Source organism: Triturus cristatus, chromosome 1_1 (assembly GCF_964204655.1).
Source record: "Triturus cristatus chromosome 1_1, aTriCri1.1, whole genome shotgun sequence".
Taxonomy (NCBI): domain Eukaryota; kingdom Metazoa; phylum Chordata; class Amphibia; order Caudata; family Salamandridae; genus Triturus; species Triturus cristatus.
Window position 1 is genome coordinate 1,114,356,832 of NC_140579.1, and position 17,116 is coordinate 1,114,373,947.

Below are 17,116 nucleotides of genomic sequence, written 5' to 3' on the forward strand. Positions count from 1 at the left end.
GAACCAGGTAAGCAGTGCTGCTTTCGAGCCAGAGAACCAGGTCAGCAGAGCTGCTTTCGAGCCAGAGAACCAGGTCAACAGAGCCGCTGTACAGCCTGAGAACCAGGTCAACAGAGCCGCTGTACAGCCTGCGAACCAGGTCAGCAGAGCTGCTGTAGAGCCAGATAACCAGGTCAGCAGAGCTGCTGTAGATCCAGATAACCAGGTCAGCAGAGCTGCTGTAGAGCCAGAGAACCAGGTCAGCAGAGCTGCTATAGAGCCAGAGAACCAGGTCAGCAGAGCTGCTGTAGAGCCAGAGAACCAGGTCAGCAGAGCTGCTCTACAGCCAGAGAACCAGGTCAGCAGAGCCGCTGTAGAGCCAGAGAACCAGGCCAGCAGATCCATTGTAGAGCCAGAGAACCAGGTCAGCAAAGCTGCTTTACAGCCAGAGAACTAGGTCAGTAGAGCCGCTCTTGAGCCATAGAACCAGGTCAGCAGAGCTGCTCTAAAGCCAGAGAATCAGGTCAGCAGAGCCTCTGTACAGCTAGAGAACAAGGTCAGCAAAGCTGCTCTAGAGCCAGAGAACCAGGTCAGCAGAGCTTCTCGAGAGCCAGAGAACCAGGTCAGCAGAGCTGCTTTAGAGCCAGGTCAGCAGAGCGGTTGTAGAGCCAGAAAACCAGGTCAGCAGAGCTGCTTTAGAGCCAGGTCAGCAGAGCTGTTGTAGAGCCAGAGAACCAGGTCATCAGAGCTGCTGTACAGCCACATAACCAGGCTAGCAAAGCTGCTTTAGAGCCAGAAAACCAGGTCAGCAGAGCTGCTCTAGAGCCTGAGAACCAAGTCAGCAGAGCCGTTGTAGAGCCAGAGAACCAGGTCAGCAGAGCCGCTGTAGAGCCAGAGAACCAGGTCAGCAGACCTGCTGTACAGCCAGAGAACAAGGTCAGCAGAGGTTCTCTTCAGCCAGAGAACCAGGTCAGCAGAGCCGTTCTACAGCCTGAGAACCAGGTTAGCAGAGCCGTTCTACAGCCTGAGAACCAGGTCAGCAAAGCTGCTCTAGAGCCAGAGAACCAGGTCAGCAAAGCTGCTCTAGAGCCAGAGAACCAGGTCAGGAGAGCTGCTGTAGAGCCAGAGAACAAGGTCAGCAGAGCTGCTGTAGAGCTTGAGAACCAGGTCAGCAGAGCCGCTGCACAGCCAGAGAAACAGGTCAGCAGAGCCGTTGTAGAGCCAGAGAACCAGGTCAGCAGAGCTGCTTTCGAGCCAGAGAACCAGGTCAACAGAGCCGCTGTAGAGCCAGAGAACCAGGTCAACAGAGCCGCTGTACAGCCTGAGAACCAGGTCAGCAGAGCTGCTATAGAACCAGAGAACCAGGTCAGCAGAGCTGCTGTACAGCCAGAGAACCAGGTAAGCAGAGCTGCTTTAGAGCCAGAGAACCAGGTCAGCAGAGCTGCTTTCGAGCCAGAGAACCGGGTCAACAGAGCCGCTGTAGAGCCAGAGAACCAGGTCAACAGAGCCGCTGTAGAGCCAGAGAACCAGGTCAGCAAAGCTGCTATAGAACCAGGTCAGCAGAGCTGCTTTTGAGCCAGAGAACCAGGTCAACAGAGCCACTGTAGAGCCAGAGAACCAGGTCAACAGAGCCGCTGTACAGCCTGAGAACCAGGTCAGCAGAGCTGCTATAGAACCAGGTCAGCAGAGCTGCTTTTGAGCCAGAGAACCAGGTCAACAGAGCCGCTGTAGAGCCAGATAACCAGGTCAGCAGAGCTGCTGTAGAGCAGATAACAAGGTCAGAAGAGCTGCTCTACAGCCAAAGAACCAGGTAAGCAGAGCTGCTTTAGAGCCAGAGAACCAGGTCAGCAGAGCTGCTTTCGAGCCAGAGAACCAGGTCAACAGAGCCGCTGTAGAGCCTGAGAACCAGGTCAGCAGAGCTGCTATAGAACCAGGTCAGCAGAGCTGCTATACAGCCAGAGAACGAGGTAAGCAGTGCTGCTTTCGAGCCAGAGAACCAGGTCAACAGAGCCGCTGTACAGCCTGAGAACCAGGTCAACAGAGCCGCTGTACAGCCTGAGAACCAGGTCAGCAAAGCTGCTGTAGAGCCAGAGAACCAGGTCAGCAGAGCTGCTGTAGAGCCAGATAACCAGGTCAGCAGAGCTGCTGTAGAGCCAGAGAACCAGGTCAGCAGAGCTGCTGTAGAGTCAGAGAACCAGGTCAGCAGAGCTGCTGTACAGCCAGAGAACCAGGTAAGCAGAGCTGCTGTACAGCCAGAGAACCAGGTAAGCAGAGCTGCTTTAGAGCCAGAGAACCAGGTCAGCAGAGCTGCTTTCGAGCCAGAGAACCAGGTCAACAGAGCCGCTGTAAAGCCAGAGAACCAGGTCAGCAGAGCTGCTTTCGAGCCAGAGAACCAGGTCAACAGAGCCGCTGTAGAGCCAGAGAACCAGGTCAACAGAGCCGCTGTACAGCCAGAGAACCAGGTCAGCAGAGCTGCTGTAGAGCCAGAGAACCAGGTCAGCAGAGCTGCTGTAGAGCCAGAGAACCAGGTCAGCAGAGCTGCTGTAGAGCCAGATAACCAGGTCAGCAGAGCTGCTGTAGAGCCAGATAACAAGGTCAGCAGAGCTGCTCTACAGCCAAAGAACGAGGTGCGCAGAGCTGCTTTAGAGCCAGAGAACCAGGTCAGCAGAGCTGCTTTCGAGCCAGAGAACCAGGTCAACAGAGCCGTTGTAGAGCCAGAGAACCAGGTCAACAGAGCCGCTGTAGAGCCTGAGAACCAGGTCAGCAGAGCTGCTATAGAACCAGGTCAGCAGAGCTGCTTTTGAGCCAGAAAACCAGGTCAACAGAGCCACTGTAGAGCCAGAGAACCAGGTCAACAGAGCCGCTGTACAGCCTGAGAACCAGGTCAGCAGAGCTGCTATAGAACTAGGTCAGCAGAGCTGCTTTTGAGCCAGAGAACCAGGTCAACAGAGCCGCTGTAGAGCCAGAAAACCAGGTCAACAGAGCCGCTGTACAGCCTGAGAACCAGGTCAACAGAGCCGCTGTACAGCCTGAGAACCAGGTCAGCAAAGCTGCTGTAGAGCCAGAGAACCAGGTCAGCAGAGCTGCTGTAGAGCCAGATAACCAGGTCAGCAGAGCAGCTGTAGAGCCAGAGAACCAGGTCAGCAGAGCTGCTGTAGAGCCAGAGAACCAGGTCAGCAGAGCTGCTGTAGAGCCAGATAACCAGGTCAGCAGAGCTGCTGTGGAGCCAGAGAACCAGGTCAGCAGAGCTGCTCTAGAGCCTGAGAACCAGGTCAGCAGAGCTGCTGTAGAGCCAGATAACCAGGCCAGCAGATCCATTGTAGAGCCCGAGAACCAGGTCAGCAAAGCTGCTTTACAGCCAGAGAAACATGTCTGTAGAGCCAGGGAACCAGGTCAGCAGAGTTGCTGTAGAGCCAGAGAACCAGGTCAGTAGAGCTGCTCTAGAGCCAGAGAACTAGGTCAGTAGAGCTGCTCTTGAGCCATAGAACCAGGTCAGCAGAGCCGCTGTAGAGCCAGAGAACCAGGTCAGCAGAGCCGCTCTAGAGCTAGCGAAATAGGTCAGCAGAGCCGCTCTAGAGCCAGAGAACCAGGCCAGCAGATCCATTGTAGAGCCAGAGAACCAGGTCAGCAAAGCTGCTTTACAGCCAGAGAAACATGTCAGCAGAGCCGTTGTAGAGCCAGGGAACCAGGTCAGCAGAGTTGCTGTAGAGCCAGAGAACTGGGTCAGTAGAGCTGCTTTAGAGCCAGAGAACCAGGTCAGCAGAGCTGCTGTACAGCTAGAGAACAAGGTCAGCAAAGCTGCTCTACAGCCAAAGAAGCAGGTCAGCAGAGCCGTTGTACAGCCTGAGAACCAGGTCAGCAAAGCTGCTCTAGATCCAGAGAACCAGGTCAGCAGAGCTACTCGAGAGCCAGAGAACCAGGTCAGCAGAGCTGCTCGAGAGCCAGAGAACCAGGTCAGCAGAGCTGCTCTAGAGCCTGAGAACCAAGTCAGCAGAGCCGTTGTAGAGCCAGAGAACCAGGTCAGCAGAGCCGCTGTAGAGCCAGAGAACCAGGTCAGCAGAGCTGCTGTACAGCCAGAGAACAAGTCAGCAGAGGTTCTCTTCAGCCAGAGAACCAGGTCAGCAGAGCCGTTCTACAGCCTGAGAACCAGGTCAGCAGAGCCGTTCTACAGCCTGAGAACCAGGTCAGCAAAGCTGCTCTAGAGCCAGAGAACCAGGTCAGCAAAGCTGCTCTAGAGCCAGAGAACCAGGTCAGGAGAGCTGCTCGAGAGTCTAAGAACCAGGTCAGCAGAGCCGCTATAAAGCCAGAGAACCAGGTCAGCAGAGCTGCTGTAAAGCCAGAAAACAAGGTCAGCAGAGCTGCTGTAGAGCCTGAGAACCAGGTCAGCAGAGCCGCTGCACAGCCAGAGAAACAGGTCAGCAGAGCCGTTGTAGAGCCAGAGAACCAGGTCAGCAGAGCTGCTTTCGAGCCAGAGAACCAGGTCAACAGAGCTGCTGTAGAGCCAGAGAACCAGGTCAACAGAGCCGCTGTACAGCCTGAGAACCAAGTCAGCAGAGCCGTTGTAGAGCCAGAGAACCAGGTCAGCAGAGCTGCTATAGAACCAGGTCAGCAGAGCTGCTATACAGCCAGAGAACGAGGTAAGCAGTGCTGCTTTCGAGCCAGATAACCAGGTCAACAGAGCCGCTGTACAGCCTGAGAACCAGGTCAACAGAGCCGCTGTACAGCCTGAGAACCAGGTCAGCAAAGCTGCTGTAGAGCCAGAGAACCAGGTCAGCAGAGCTGCTGTAGAGCCAGATAACCAGGTCAGCAGAGCTGCTGTAGAGCCAGAGAACCAGGTCAGCAGAGCTGCTGTAGAGTCAGAGAACCAGGTCAGCAGAGCTGCTGTACAGCCAGAGAACCAGGTAAGCAGAGCTGCTGTACAGCCAGAGAACCAGGTAAGCAGAGCTGCTTTAGAGCCAGAGAACCAGGTCAGCAGAGCTGCTTTCGAGCCAGAGAACCAGGTCAACAGAGCCGCTGTAAAGCCAGAGAACCAGGTCAGCAGAGCTGCTTTCGAGCCAGAGAACCAGGTCAACAGAGCCGCTGTAGAGCCAGAGAACCAGGTCAACAGAGCCGCTGTACAGCCAGAGAACCAGGTCAGCAGAGCTGCTGTAGAGCCAGAGAACCAGGTCAGCAGAGCTGCTGTAGAGCCAGAGAACCAGGTCAGCAGAGCTGCTGTAGAGCCAGATAACCAGGTCAGCAGAGCTGCTGTAGAGCCAGATAACAAGGTCAGCAGAGCTGCTCTACAGCCAAAGAACGAGGTGCGCAGAGCTGCTTTAGAGCCAGAGAACCAGGTCAGCAGAGCTGCTTTCGAGCCAGAGAACCAGGTCAACAGAGCCGTTGTAGAGCCAGAGAACCAGGTCAACAGAGCCGCTGTAGAGCCTGAGAACCAGGTCAGCAGAGCTGCTATAGAACCAGGTCAGCAGAGCTGCTTTTGAGCCAGAAAACCAGGTCAACAGAGCCACTGTAGAGCCAGAGAACCAGGTCAACAGAGCCGCTGTACAGCCTGAGAACCAGGTCAGCAGAGCTGCTATAGAACCAGGTCAGCAGAGCTGCTTTTGAGCCAGAGAACCAGGTCAACAGAGCCGCTGTAGAGCCAGAAAACCAGGTCAACAGAGCCGCTGTACAGCCTGAGAACCAGGTCAACAGAGCCGCTGTACAGCCTGAGAACCAGGTCAGCAAAGCTGCTGTAGAGCCAGAGAACCAGGTCAGCAGAGCTGCTGTAGAGCCAGATAACCAGGTCAGCAGAGCAGCTGTAGAGCCAGAGAACCAGGTCAGCAGAGCTGCTGTAGAGCCAGAGAACCAGGTCAGCAGAGCTGCTGTAGAGCCAGATAACCAGGTCAGCAGAGCTGCTGTGGAGCCAGAGAACCAGGTCAGCAGAGCTGCTCTAGAGCCTGAGAACCAGGTCAGCAGAGCTGCTGTAGAGCCAGATAACCAGGCCAGCAGATCCATTGTAGAGCCCGAGAACCAGGTCAGCAAAGCTGCTTTACAGCCAGAGAAACATGTCTGTAGAGCCAGGGAACCAGGTCAGCAGAGTTGCTGTAGAGCCAGAGAACCAGGTCAGTAGAGCTGCTCTAGAGCCAGAGAACTAGGTCAGTAGAGCTGCTCTTGAGCCATAGAACCAGGTCAGCAGAGCCGCCGTAGAGCCAGAGAACCAGGTCAGCAGAGCCGCTCTAGAGCTAGCGAAATAGGTCAGCAGAGCCGCTCTAGAGCCAGAGAACCAGGCCAGCAGATCCATTGTAGAGCCAGAGAACCAGGTCAGCAAAGCTGCTTTACAGCCAGAGAAACATGTCAGCAGAGCCGTTGTAGAGCCAGGGAACCAGGTCAGCAGAGTTGCTGTAGAGCCAGAGAACTGGGTCAGCAGAGCTGCTTTAGAGCCAGAGAACCAGGTCAGCAGAGCTGCTGTACAGCTAGAGAACAAGGTCAGCAAAGCTGCTCTACAGCCAAAGAACCAGGTCAGCAGAGCCGTTGTACAGCCTGAGAACCAGGTCAGCAAAGCTGCTCTAGATCCAGAGAACCAGGTCAGCAGAGCTGCTCGGGAGCCAGAGAACCAGGTCAGCAGAGCTGCTCGAGAGCCAGAGAACCAGGTCAGCAGAGCTGCTCTAGAGCCTGAGAACCAAGTCAGCAGAGCCGTTGTAGAGCCAGAGAACCAGGTCAGCAGAGCCGCTGTAGAGCCAGAGAACCAGGTCAGCAGAGCTGCTGTACAGCCAGAGAACAAGTCAGCAGAGGTTCTCTTCAGCCAGAGAACCAGGTCAGCAGAGCCGTTCTACAGCCTGAGAACCAGGTCAGCAGAGCCGTTCTACAGCCTGAGAACCAGGTCAGCAAAGCTGCTCTAGAGCCAGAGAACCAGGTCAGCAAAGCTGCTCTAGAGCCAGAGAACCAGGTCAGCAGAGCCGTGGTACAGCCTGAGAACCAGGTCAGCAAAGCTGCTCTAGAGCCAGAGAACCAGGTCAGCAGAGCTGCTTTAGAGCCAGGTCAGCAGAGCTGTTGTAGAGCCAGAGAACCAGGTCAGCAGAGCTGCTTTAGAGCCAGGTCAGCAGAGCTGTTGTACAGCCAGAGAACCAGGTCAGCAGAGCTGCTCTAGAGCCTGAGAACCAAGTCAGCAGAGCCGTTGTAGAGCCAGAGAACCAGGTCAACAGAGCCGCTGTACAGCCTGAGAACCAGGTCAGCAGAGCTGCTATAGAACCAGAGAACCAGGTCAGCAGAGCTGCTGTACAGCCAGAGAACCAGGTAAGCAGAGCTGCTTTAGAGCCAGAGAACCAGGTCAGCAGAGCTGCTTTCGAGCCAGAGAACCAGGTCAACAGAGCCGCTGTAGAGCCAGAGAACCAGGTCAACAGAGCCACTGTAGAGCCAGAGAACCAGGTCAGCAAAGCTGCTGTAGAGCCAGATAACCAGGTCAGCAGAGCTGCTGTAGAGCCAGATAACAAGGTCAGAAGAGCTGCTCTACAGCCAAAGAACCAGGTAAGCAAAGCTGCTCTAGAGCCAGAGAACCAGGTCAGCAAAGCTGCTCTAGAGCCAGAGAACCAGGTCAGGAGAGCTGCTGTAGAGCCAGAGAACAAGGTCAGCAGAGCTGCTGTAGAGCTTGAGAACCAGGTCAGCAGAGCCGCTGCACAGCCAGAGAAACAGGTCAGCAGAGCCGTTGTAGAGCCAGAGAACCAGGTCAGCAGAGCTGCTTTCGAGCCAGAGAACCAGGTCAACAGAGCCGCTGTAGAGCCAGAGAACCAGGTCAACAGAGCCGCTGTACAGCCTGAGAACCAGGTCAGCAGAGCTGCTATAGAACCAGAGAACCAGGTCAGCAGAGCTGCTGTACAGCCAGAGAACCAGGTAAGCAGAGCTGCTGTAGAGCCAGAGAACCAGGTCAGCAGAGCTGCTTTCGAGCCAGAGAACCAGGTCAACAGAGCCGCTGTAGAGCCAGAGAACCAGGTCAACAGAGCCGCTGTAGAGCCAGAGAACCAGGTCAGCAAAGCTGCTGTAGAGCCAGATAACCAGGTCAGCAGAGCTGCTGTAGAGCCAGATAACAAGGTCAGAAGAGCTGCTCTACAGCCAAAGAACCAGGTAAGCAGAGCTGCTTTAGAGCCAGAGAACCAGGTCAGCAGAGCTGCTTTCGAGCCAGAGAACCAGGTCAACAGAGCCGCTGTAGAGCCAGAGAACCAGGTCAACAAAGCCGCTGTACAGCCTGAGAACCATGTCAGCAAATCTTCTGTAGAGCCAAAGAACCAGGTCAGCAGAGCTGCGGTAGAGCCAGATAACCAGGTCAGCAGAGCTGCTGTAGAGCCAGATAACCAGGTCAGCAGAGCTGCTGTAGAGCCAGATAACAAGGTCAGCAGAGCTGCTCTACAGCCAAAGAACCAGGTAAGCAGAGCTGCTTTAGAGCCAGAGAATCAGGTCAGCAGAGCCTCTGTACAGCCAGAGAACCAGGTCAGCAGAGCTGCTGTAGAGCCAGAGAACCAGGTCAGCAGAGCTGCTTTAGAGCCAGAGAACCAGGTCAGCAGAGCTGCTGTACAGCGTGAGAACAAGGTCAGCAGAGCTGCTCTACAGCCAAAGAACCAGGTCAGCAGAGCCGTTGTACAGCCTGGGAACCCGGTCAGCAAAGCTGCTCTAGAGCCAGAGAACCAGGTCAGCAGAGCCGTTGTAGAGCCAGAGAACCAGGTCAGCAGAGCTGCTGTACAGCCTGAGAACCAGGTCAGCAGAGCTGTTGTAGAGCCAGAGAACCAGGTCAGCAGAGCCACTGTAGAGCCAGAGAACCAGGTCAGCAGAGCCGCTGTAGAGCCAGAGAACCAGGTCAGCAGAGCTGCTGTAGAGCCAGAGAACCAGGTCAGCAGAGCCGCTCTAGAGCTAGAGAAAGAGGTCAGCAGAGCCGCTCTAGAGCCAGAGAACCAGGCCAGCAGATCCATTGTAGAGCCAGAGAACCAGGTCAGCAAAGCTGCTTTACAGCCAGAGAAACATGTCAGCAGAGCCGTTGTAGAGCCAGGGAACCAGGTCAGCAGAGTTGCTGTAGAGCCAGAGAACCAGGTCAGTAGAGCTGCTCTAGAGCCAGAGAACTAGGTCAGTAGAGCTGCTCTAGAGCCAGAGAACTAGGTCAGTAGAGCTGCTCTTGAGCCAGAGAACCAGGTCAGCAGAGCCGTTGTACAGCCTGAGAACCAGGTCAGCAAAGCTGCTCTAGAGCCAGAGAACCAGGTCAGGAGAGCTGCTCGAGAGTCTAAGAACCAGGTCAGCAGAGCCGCTATAAAGCCAGAGAACCAGGTCAGCAGAGCTGTTGTACAGCCAGAGAACCAGGTAAGCAGTGCTGCTTTCGAGCCAGAGAACCAGGTCAGCAGAGCTGCTTTCGAGCCAGAGAACCAGGTCAACAGAGCCGCTGTACAGCCTGAGAACCAGGTCAACAGAGCCGCTGTACAGCCTGCGAACCAGGTCAGCAGAGCTGCTGTAGAGCCAGATAACCAGGTCAGCAGAGCTGCTGTAGAGCCAGATAACCAGGTCAGCAGAGCTGCTGTAGAGCCAGAGAACCAGGTCAGCAGAGCTGCTGTAGAGCCAGAGAACCAGGTCAGCAGAGCTGCTGTAGAGCCAGAGAACCAGGTCAGCAGAGCTGCTCTACAGCCAGAGAACCAGGTCAGCAGAGCCGCTGTAGAGCCAGAGAACCAGGCCAGCAGATCCATTGTAGAGCCAGAGAACCAGGTCAGCAAAGCTGCTTTACAGCCAGAGAACTAGGTCAGTAGAGCCGCTCTTGAGCCATAGAACCAGGTCAGCAGAGCTGCTCTAAAGCCAGAGAATCAGGTCAGCAGAGCCTCTGTACAGCTAGAGAACAAGGTCAGCAAAGCTGCTCTAGAGCCAGAGAACCAGGTCAGCAGAGCTGCTTTAGAGCCAGGTCAGCAGAGCTGTTGTAGAGCCAGAAAACCAGGTCAGCAGAGCTGCTTTAGAGCCAGGTCAGCAGAGCTGTTGTAGAGCCAGAGAACCAGGTCATCAGAGCTGCTGTACAGCCAGATAACCAGGTCAGCAAAGCTGCTTTAGAGCCAGAAAACCAGGTCAGCAGAGCTGCTCTAGAGCCTGAGAACCAAGTCAGCAGAGCCGTTGTAGAGCCAGAGAACCAGGTCAGCAGAGCCGCTGTAGAGCCAGAGAACCAGGTCAGCAGACCTGCTGTACAGCCAGAGAACAAGGTCAGCAGAGGTTCTCTTCAGCCAGAGAACCAGGTCAGCAGAGCCGTTCTACAGCCTGAGAACCAGGTCAGCAGAGCCGTTCTACAGCCTGAGAACCAGGTCAGCAAAGCTGCTCTAGAGCCAGAGAACCAGGTCAGCAAAGCTGCTCTAGAGCCAGAGAACCAGGTCAGGAGAGCTGCTGTAGAGCCAGAGAACAAGGTCAGCAGAGCTGCTGTAGAGCTTGAGAACCAGGTCAGCAGAGCCGCTGCACAGCCAGAGAAACAGGTCAGCAGAGCCGTTGTAGAGCCAGAGAACCAGGTCAGCAGAGCTGCTTTCGAGCCAGAGAACCAGGTCAACAGAGCCGCTGTAGAGCCAGAGAACCAGGTCAACAGAGCCGCTGTACAGCCTGAGAACCAGGTCAGCAGAGCTGCTATAGAACCAGAGAACCAGGTCAGCAGAGCTGCTGTACAGCCAGAGAACCAGGTAAGCAGAGCTGCTTTAGAGCCAGAGAACCAGGTCAGCAGAGCTGCTTTCGAGCCAGAGAACCAGGTCAACAGAGCCGCTGTAGAGCCAGAGAACCAGGTCAACAGAGCCGCTGTAGAGCCAGAGAACCAGGTCAGCAAAGCTGCTGTAGAGCCAGATAACCAGGTCAGCAGAGCTGCTGTAGAGCCAGATAACAAGGTCAGAAGAGCTGCTCTACAGCCAAAGAACCAGGTAAGCAGAGCTGCTTTAGAGCCAGAGAACCAGGTCAGCAGAGCTGCTTTCGAGCCAGAGAACCAGGTCAACAGAGCCGCTGTAGAGCCTGAGAACCAGGTCAGCAGTGCTGCTATAGAACCAGGTCAGCAGAGCTGCTATACAGCCAGAGAACCAGGTAAGCAGTGCTGCTTTCGAGCCAGAGAACCAGGTCAACAGAGCCGCTGTACAGTCTGAGAACCAGGTCAACAGAGCCGCTGTACAGCCTGAGAACCGGGTCAGCAAAGCTGCTGTACAGCCAGAGAACCAGGTCAGCAGAGCTGCTGTAGAGCCAGATAACCAGGTCAGCAGAGCTGCTGTAGAGCCAGAGAACCAGGTCAGCAGAGCTGCTGTAGAGTCAGAGAACCAGGTCAGCAGAGCTGCTGTAGAGCCAGAGAACCAGGTCAGCAGAACTGCTGTACAGCCAGAGAACCAGGTAAGCAGAGCTGCTGTACAGCCAGAGAACCAGGTCAGCAGAGCTGCTTTCGAGCCAGAGAACCAGGTCAACAGAGCCGCTGTAGAGCCAGAGAACCAGGTCAACAGAGCGGCCGTAGAGCCAGAGAACCAGGTCAGCAAAGCTGCTGTAGAGCCAGAGAACCAGGTCAGCAGAGCTGCTGTAGAGCCAGATAACCAGGTCAGCAGAGCTGCTCTAGAGCCAAAGAACTAGGTCAGTAAGAAATGCTCTTGAGCCATAGAACCAGGTCAGCAGAGCCGCTGTAGAGCCAGAGAACCAGGTCAGCAGAGCCGCTATAGAGCTAGCGAAATAGGTCAGCAGAGCCGCTCTAGAGCCAGAGAACCAGGCCAGCAGATCCATTGTAGAGCCAGAGAACCAGGTAAGCAAAGCTGCTTTACAGCCAGAGAAACATGTCAGCAGAGCCGTTGTAGAGCCAGGGAACCAGGTCAGCAGAGTTGCTGTAGAGCCAGAGAACTGGGTCAGCAGAGCTGCTTTAGAGCCAGAGAACCAGGTCAACAGAGCTGCTGTACAGCTAGAGAACAAGGTCAGCAAAGCTGCTCTACAGCCAAAGAACCAGGTCAGCAGAGCCGTTGTACAGCCTGAGAACCAGGTCAGCAAAGCTGCTCTAGAGCCAGAGAACCAGGTCAGCAGAGCTGCTCGAGAGCCAGAGAACCAGGTCAGCAGAGCTGCTCGAGAGCCAGAGGACCAGGTCAGCAGAGCTGCTTTAGAGCCAGGTCAGCAGAGCTGTTGTACAGCCAGAGAACCAGGTCAGCAGAGCTGCTCTAGAGCCTGAGAACCAAGTCAGCAGAGCCGTTGTAGAGCCAGAGAACCAGGTCAGCAGAGCCGCTGTAGAGCCAGAGAACCAGGTCAGCAGAGCTGCTGTACAGCCAGAGAACAAGTCAGCAGAGGTTCTCTTCAGCCAGAGAACCAGGTCAGCAGAGCCGTTCTACAGCCTGAGAACCCGGTCAGCAGATCCGTTCTACAGCCTGAGAACCAGGTCAGCAAAGCTGCTCTAGAGCCAGAGAACCAGGTCAGCAAAGCTGCTCTAGAGCCAGAGAACCAGGTCAGGAGAGCTGCTCGAGAGTCTAAGAACCAGGTCAGCAGAGCCGCTATAAAGCCAGAGAACCAGGTCAGCAGAGCTGCTGTACAGCCAGAGAACAAGGTCAGCAGAGCTGCTGTAGAGCCTGAGAACCAGGTCAGCAGAGCCGCTGCACAGCCAGAGAAACAGGTCAGCAGAGCCGTTGTAGAGCCAGAGAACCAGGTCAGCAGAGCTGCTTTCGAGCCAGAGAACCAGGTCAACAGAGCTGCTGTAGAGCCAGAGAACCAGGTCAACAGAGCCGCTGTACAGCCTGAGAACCAGGTCAGCAGAGCTGCTATAGAACCAGAGAACCAGGTCAGCAGAGCTGCTATAGAAACAGAGAACCAGGTCAGCAGAGCTGCTGTACAGCCAGAGAACCAGGTAAGCAGAGCTGCTTTCGAGCCAGAGAACCAGGTCAGCAGAGCTGCTTTCGAGCCAGAGAACCAGGTCAACAGAGCCGCTGTAGAGCCAGAGAACCAGGTCAACAAAGCCGCTGTACAGCCTGAGAACCACGTCAGCAAAGCTTCTGTAGAGCCAGAGAACCAGGTCAGCAGAGCTGCGGTAGAGCCAGATAACCAGGTCAGCAGAGCTGCTGTAGAGCCAGATAACAAGGTCAGCAGAGCTGCTCTACAGCCAAAGAACCAGGTAAGCAGAGCTGCTTTAGAGCCAGAGAATCAGGTCAGCAGAGCCTCTGTACAGCCAGAGAACCAGGTCAGCAGAGCTGCTGTAGAGCCAGAGAACCAGGTCAGCAGAGCTGCTGTAGAGCCAGAGAACCAGGTCAGCAGAGCTGCTGTACAGCGTGAGAACAAGGTCAGCAGAGCTGCTCTACAGCCAAAGAACCAGGTCAGCAGAGCCGTTGTACAGCCTGAGAACCAGGTCAGCAAAGCTGCTCTAGAGCCAGATAACCAGGTCAGCAGAGCCGTTGTAGAGCCAGAGAACCAGGTCAGCAGAGCTGCTGTACAGCCTGAGAACCAGGTCAGCAGAGCTGTTGTAGAGCCAGAGAACCAGGTCAGCAGAGCCACTGTAGAGCCAGAGAACCAGGTCAGCAGAGCCGCTGTAGAGCCAGAGAACCAGGTCAGCAGAGCTGCTGTAGAGCCAGAGAACCAGGTCAGCAGAGCCGCTCTAGAGTTAGAGAAATAGGTCAGCAGAGCCGCTCTAGATCCAGAGAAGCAGGCCAGCAGATCCATTGTAGAGCCAGAGAAACAGGTCAGCAAAGCTGCTTTACAGCCAGAGAAACATGTCAGCAGAGCCGTTGTAGAGCCAGGGAACCAGGTCAGCAGAGTTGCTGTAGAGCCAGAGAACCAGGTCAGTAGAGCTGCTCTAGAGTCAGAGAACTAGGTCAGTAGAGCTGCTCTAGAGCCAGAGAACTAGGTCAGTAGAGCTGCTCTTGAGCCAGAGAACCAGGTCAGCAGAGCCGCTCTAGAGCTAGCGAAATAGGTCAGCAGAGCCGCTCTAGAGCCAGAGAACCAGGCCAGCAGATCCATTGTAGAGCCAGAGAACCAGGTCAGCAAAGCTGCTTTACAGCCAGAGAAACATGTCAGCAGAGCCGTTGTAGAGCCAGGGAACCCGGTCAGCAGAGTTGCTGTAGAGCCAGAGAACTGGGTCAGCAGAGCTGCTTTAGAGCCAGAGAACCAGGTCAGCAGAGCTGCTGTACAGCTAGAGAACAAGGTCAGCAAAGCTGCTCTACAGCCAAAGAACCAGGTCAGCAGAGCCGTTGTACAGCCTGAGAACCAGGTCAGCAAAGCTGCTCTAGAGCCAGAGAACCAGGTCAGCAGAGCTGCTCGAGAGCCAGAGAACCAGGTCAGCAGAGCTGCTGTAGAGCCAGAGAACAAGGTCAGCAGAGCTGCTCTACAGCCAAAGAACCAGGTAAGCAGAGCTGCTTTAGAGCCAGAGAATCAGGTCAGCAGAGCCTCTGTACAGCCAGAGAACCAGGTCAGCAGAGCTGCTGTAGAGCCAGAGAACCAGGTCAGCAGAGCTGCTGTAGAGCCAGAGAACCAGGTCAGCAGAGCTGCTTTAGAGCCAGAGAACCAGGTCAGCAGAGCTGCTGTACAGCGTGAGAACAAGGTCAGCAGAGCTGCTCTACAGCCAAAGAACCAGGTCAGCAGAGCCGTTGTACAGCCTGAGAACCAGGTCAGCAAAGCTGCTCTAGAGCCAGATAACCAGGTCAGCAGAGCCGTTGTAGAGCCAGAGAACCAGGTCAGCAGAGCTGCTGTACAGCCTGAGAACCAGGTCAGCAGAGCTGTTGTAGAGCCAGAGAACCAGGTCAGCAGAGCCACTGTAGAGCCAGAGAACCAGGTCAGCAGAGCCGCTGTAGAGCCAGAGAACCAGGTCAGCAGAGCTGCTGTAGAGCCAGAGAACCAGGTCAGCAGAGCCGCTCTAGAGCTAGAGAAATAGGTCAGCAGAGCCGCTCTAGAGCCAGAGAAGCAGGCCAGCAGATCCATTGTAGAGCCAGAGAAACAGGTCAGCAAAGCTGCTTTACAGCCAGAGAAACATGTCAGCAGAGCCGTTGTAGAGCCAGGGAACCAGGTCAGCAGAGTTGCTGTAGAGCCAGAGAACCAGGTCAGTAGAGCTGCTCTAGAGCCAGAGAACTAGGTCAGTAGAGCTGCTCTAGAGCCAGAGAACTAGGTCAGTAGAGCTGCTCTTGAGCCAGAGAACCAGGTCAGCAGAGCCGCTCTAGAGCTAGCGAAATAGGTCAACAGAGCCGCTCTAGAGCCAGAGAACCAGGCCAGCAGATCCATTGTAGAGCCAGAGAACCAGGTCAGCAAAGCTGCTTTACAGCCAGAGAAACATGTCAGCAGAGCCGTTGTAGAGCCAGGGAACCCGGTCAGCAGAGTTGCTGTAGAGCCAGAGAACTGGGTCAGCAGAGCTGCTTTAGAGCCAGAGAACCAGGTCAGCAGAGCTGCTGTACAGCTAGAGAACAAGGTCAGCAAAGCTGCTCTACAGCCAAAGAACCAGGTCAGCAGAGGCGTTGTACAGCCTGAGAACCAGGTCAGCAAAGCTGCTCTAGAGCCAGAGAACCAGGTCAGCAGAGCTGCTCGAGAGCCAGAGAACCAGGTCAGCAGAGCTGCTTTAGAGCCAGGTCAGCAGAGCTGTTGTAGAGCCAGAGAACCAGGTCAGCAGAGCTGCTTTAGAGCCAGGTCAGCAGAGATGTTGTACAGCCAGAGAACCAGGTCAGCAGAGCTGCTCTAGAGCCTGAGAACCAAGTCAGCAGAGCCGTTGTAGAGCCAGAGAACCAGGTCAACAGAGCCGCTGTACAGCCTGAGAACCAGGTCAGCAGAGCTGCTATAGAACCAGAGAACCAGGTCAGCAGAGCTGCTGTACAGCCAGAGAACCAGGTAAGCAGAGCTGCTTTAGAGCCAGACAACCAGGTCAGCAGAGCTGCTTTCGAGCCAGAGAACCAGGTCAACAGAGCCGCTGTAGAGCCAGAGAACCAGGTCAACAGAGCCACTGTAGAGCCAGAGAACCAGGTCAGCAAAGCTGCTGTAGAGCCAGATAACCAGGTCAGCAGAGCTGCTGTAGAGCCAGATAACAAGGTCAGAAGAGCTGCTCTACAGCCAAAGAACCAGGTAAGCAAAGCTGCTCTAGAGCCAGAGAACCAGGTCAGCAAAGCTGCTCTAGAGCCAGAGAACCAGGTCAGGAGAGCTGCTGTAGAGCCAGAGAACAAGGTCAGCAGAGCTGCTGTAGAGCTTGAGAACCAGGTCAGCAGAGCCGCTGCACAGCCAGAGAAACAGGTCAGCAGAGCCGTTGTAGAGCCAGAGAACCAGGTCAGCAGAGCTGCTTTCGAGCCAGAGAACCAGGTCAACAGAGCCGCTGTAGAGCCAGAGAACCAGGTCAACAGAGCCGCTGTACAGCCTGAGAACCAGGTCAGCAGAGCTGCTATAGAACCAGAGAACCAGGTCAGCAGAGCTGCTGTACAGCCAGAGAACCAGGTAAGCAGAGCTGCTTTAGAGCCAGAGAACCAGGTCAGCAGAGCTGCTTTCGAGCCAGAGAACCAGGTCAACAGAGCCACTGTAGAGCCAGAGAACCAGGTCAACAGAGCCGCTGTAGAGCCAGAGAACCAGGTCAGCAAAGCTGCTGTAGAGCCAGATAACCAGGTCAGCAGAGCTGCTGTAGAGCCAGATAACAAGGTCAGAAGAGCTGCTCTACAGCCAAAGAACCAGGTAAGCAGAGCTGCTTTAGAGCCAGAGAACCAGGTCAGCAGAGCTGCTTTCGAGCCAGAGAACCAGGTCAACAGAGCCGCTGTAGAGCCTGAGAACCAGGTCAGCAGAGCTGCTATAGAACCAGGTCAGCAGAGCTGCTATACAGCCAGAGAACCAGGTAAGCAGTGCTGCTTTCGAGCCAGAGAACCAGGTCAACAGAGCCGCTGTACAGCCTGAGAACCAGGTCAACAGAGCCGCTGTACAGCCTGAGAACCAGGTCAGCAAAGCTGCTGTAGAGCCAGAGAACCAGGTCAGCAGAGCTGCTGTAGAGCCAGATAACCAGGTCAGCAGAGCTGCTGTAGAGCCAGAGAACCAGGTCAGCAGAGCTGCTGTAGAGTCAGAGAACCAGGTCAGCAGAGCTGCTGTAGAGCCAGAGAACCAGGTCAGCAGAGCTGCTGTACAGCCAGAGAACCAGGTAAGCAGAGCTGCTTTAGAGCCAGAGAACCAGGTCAGCAGAGCTGCTTTCGAGCCAGAGAACCAGGTCAACAGAGCCGCTGTAGAGCCAGAG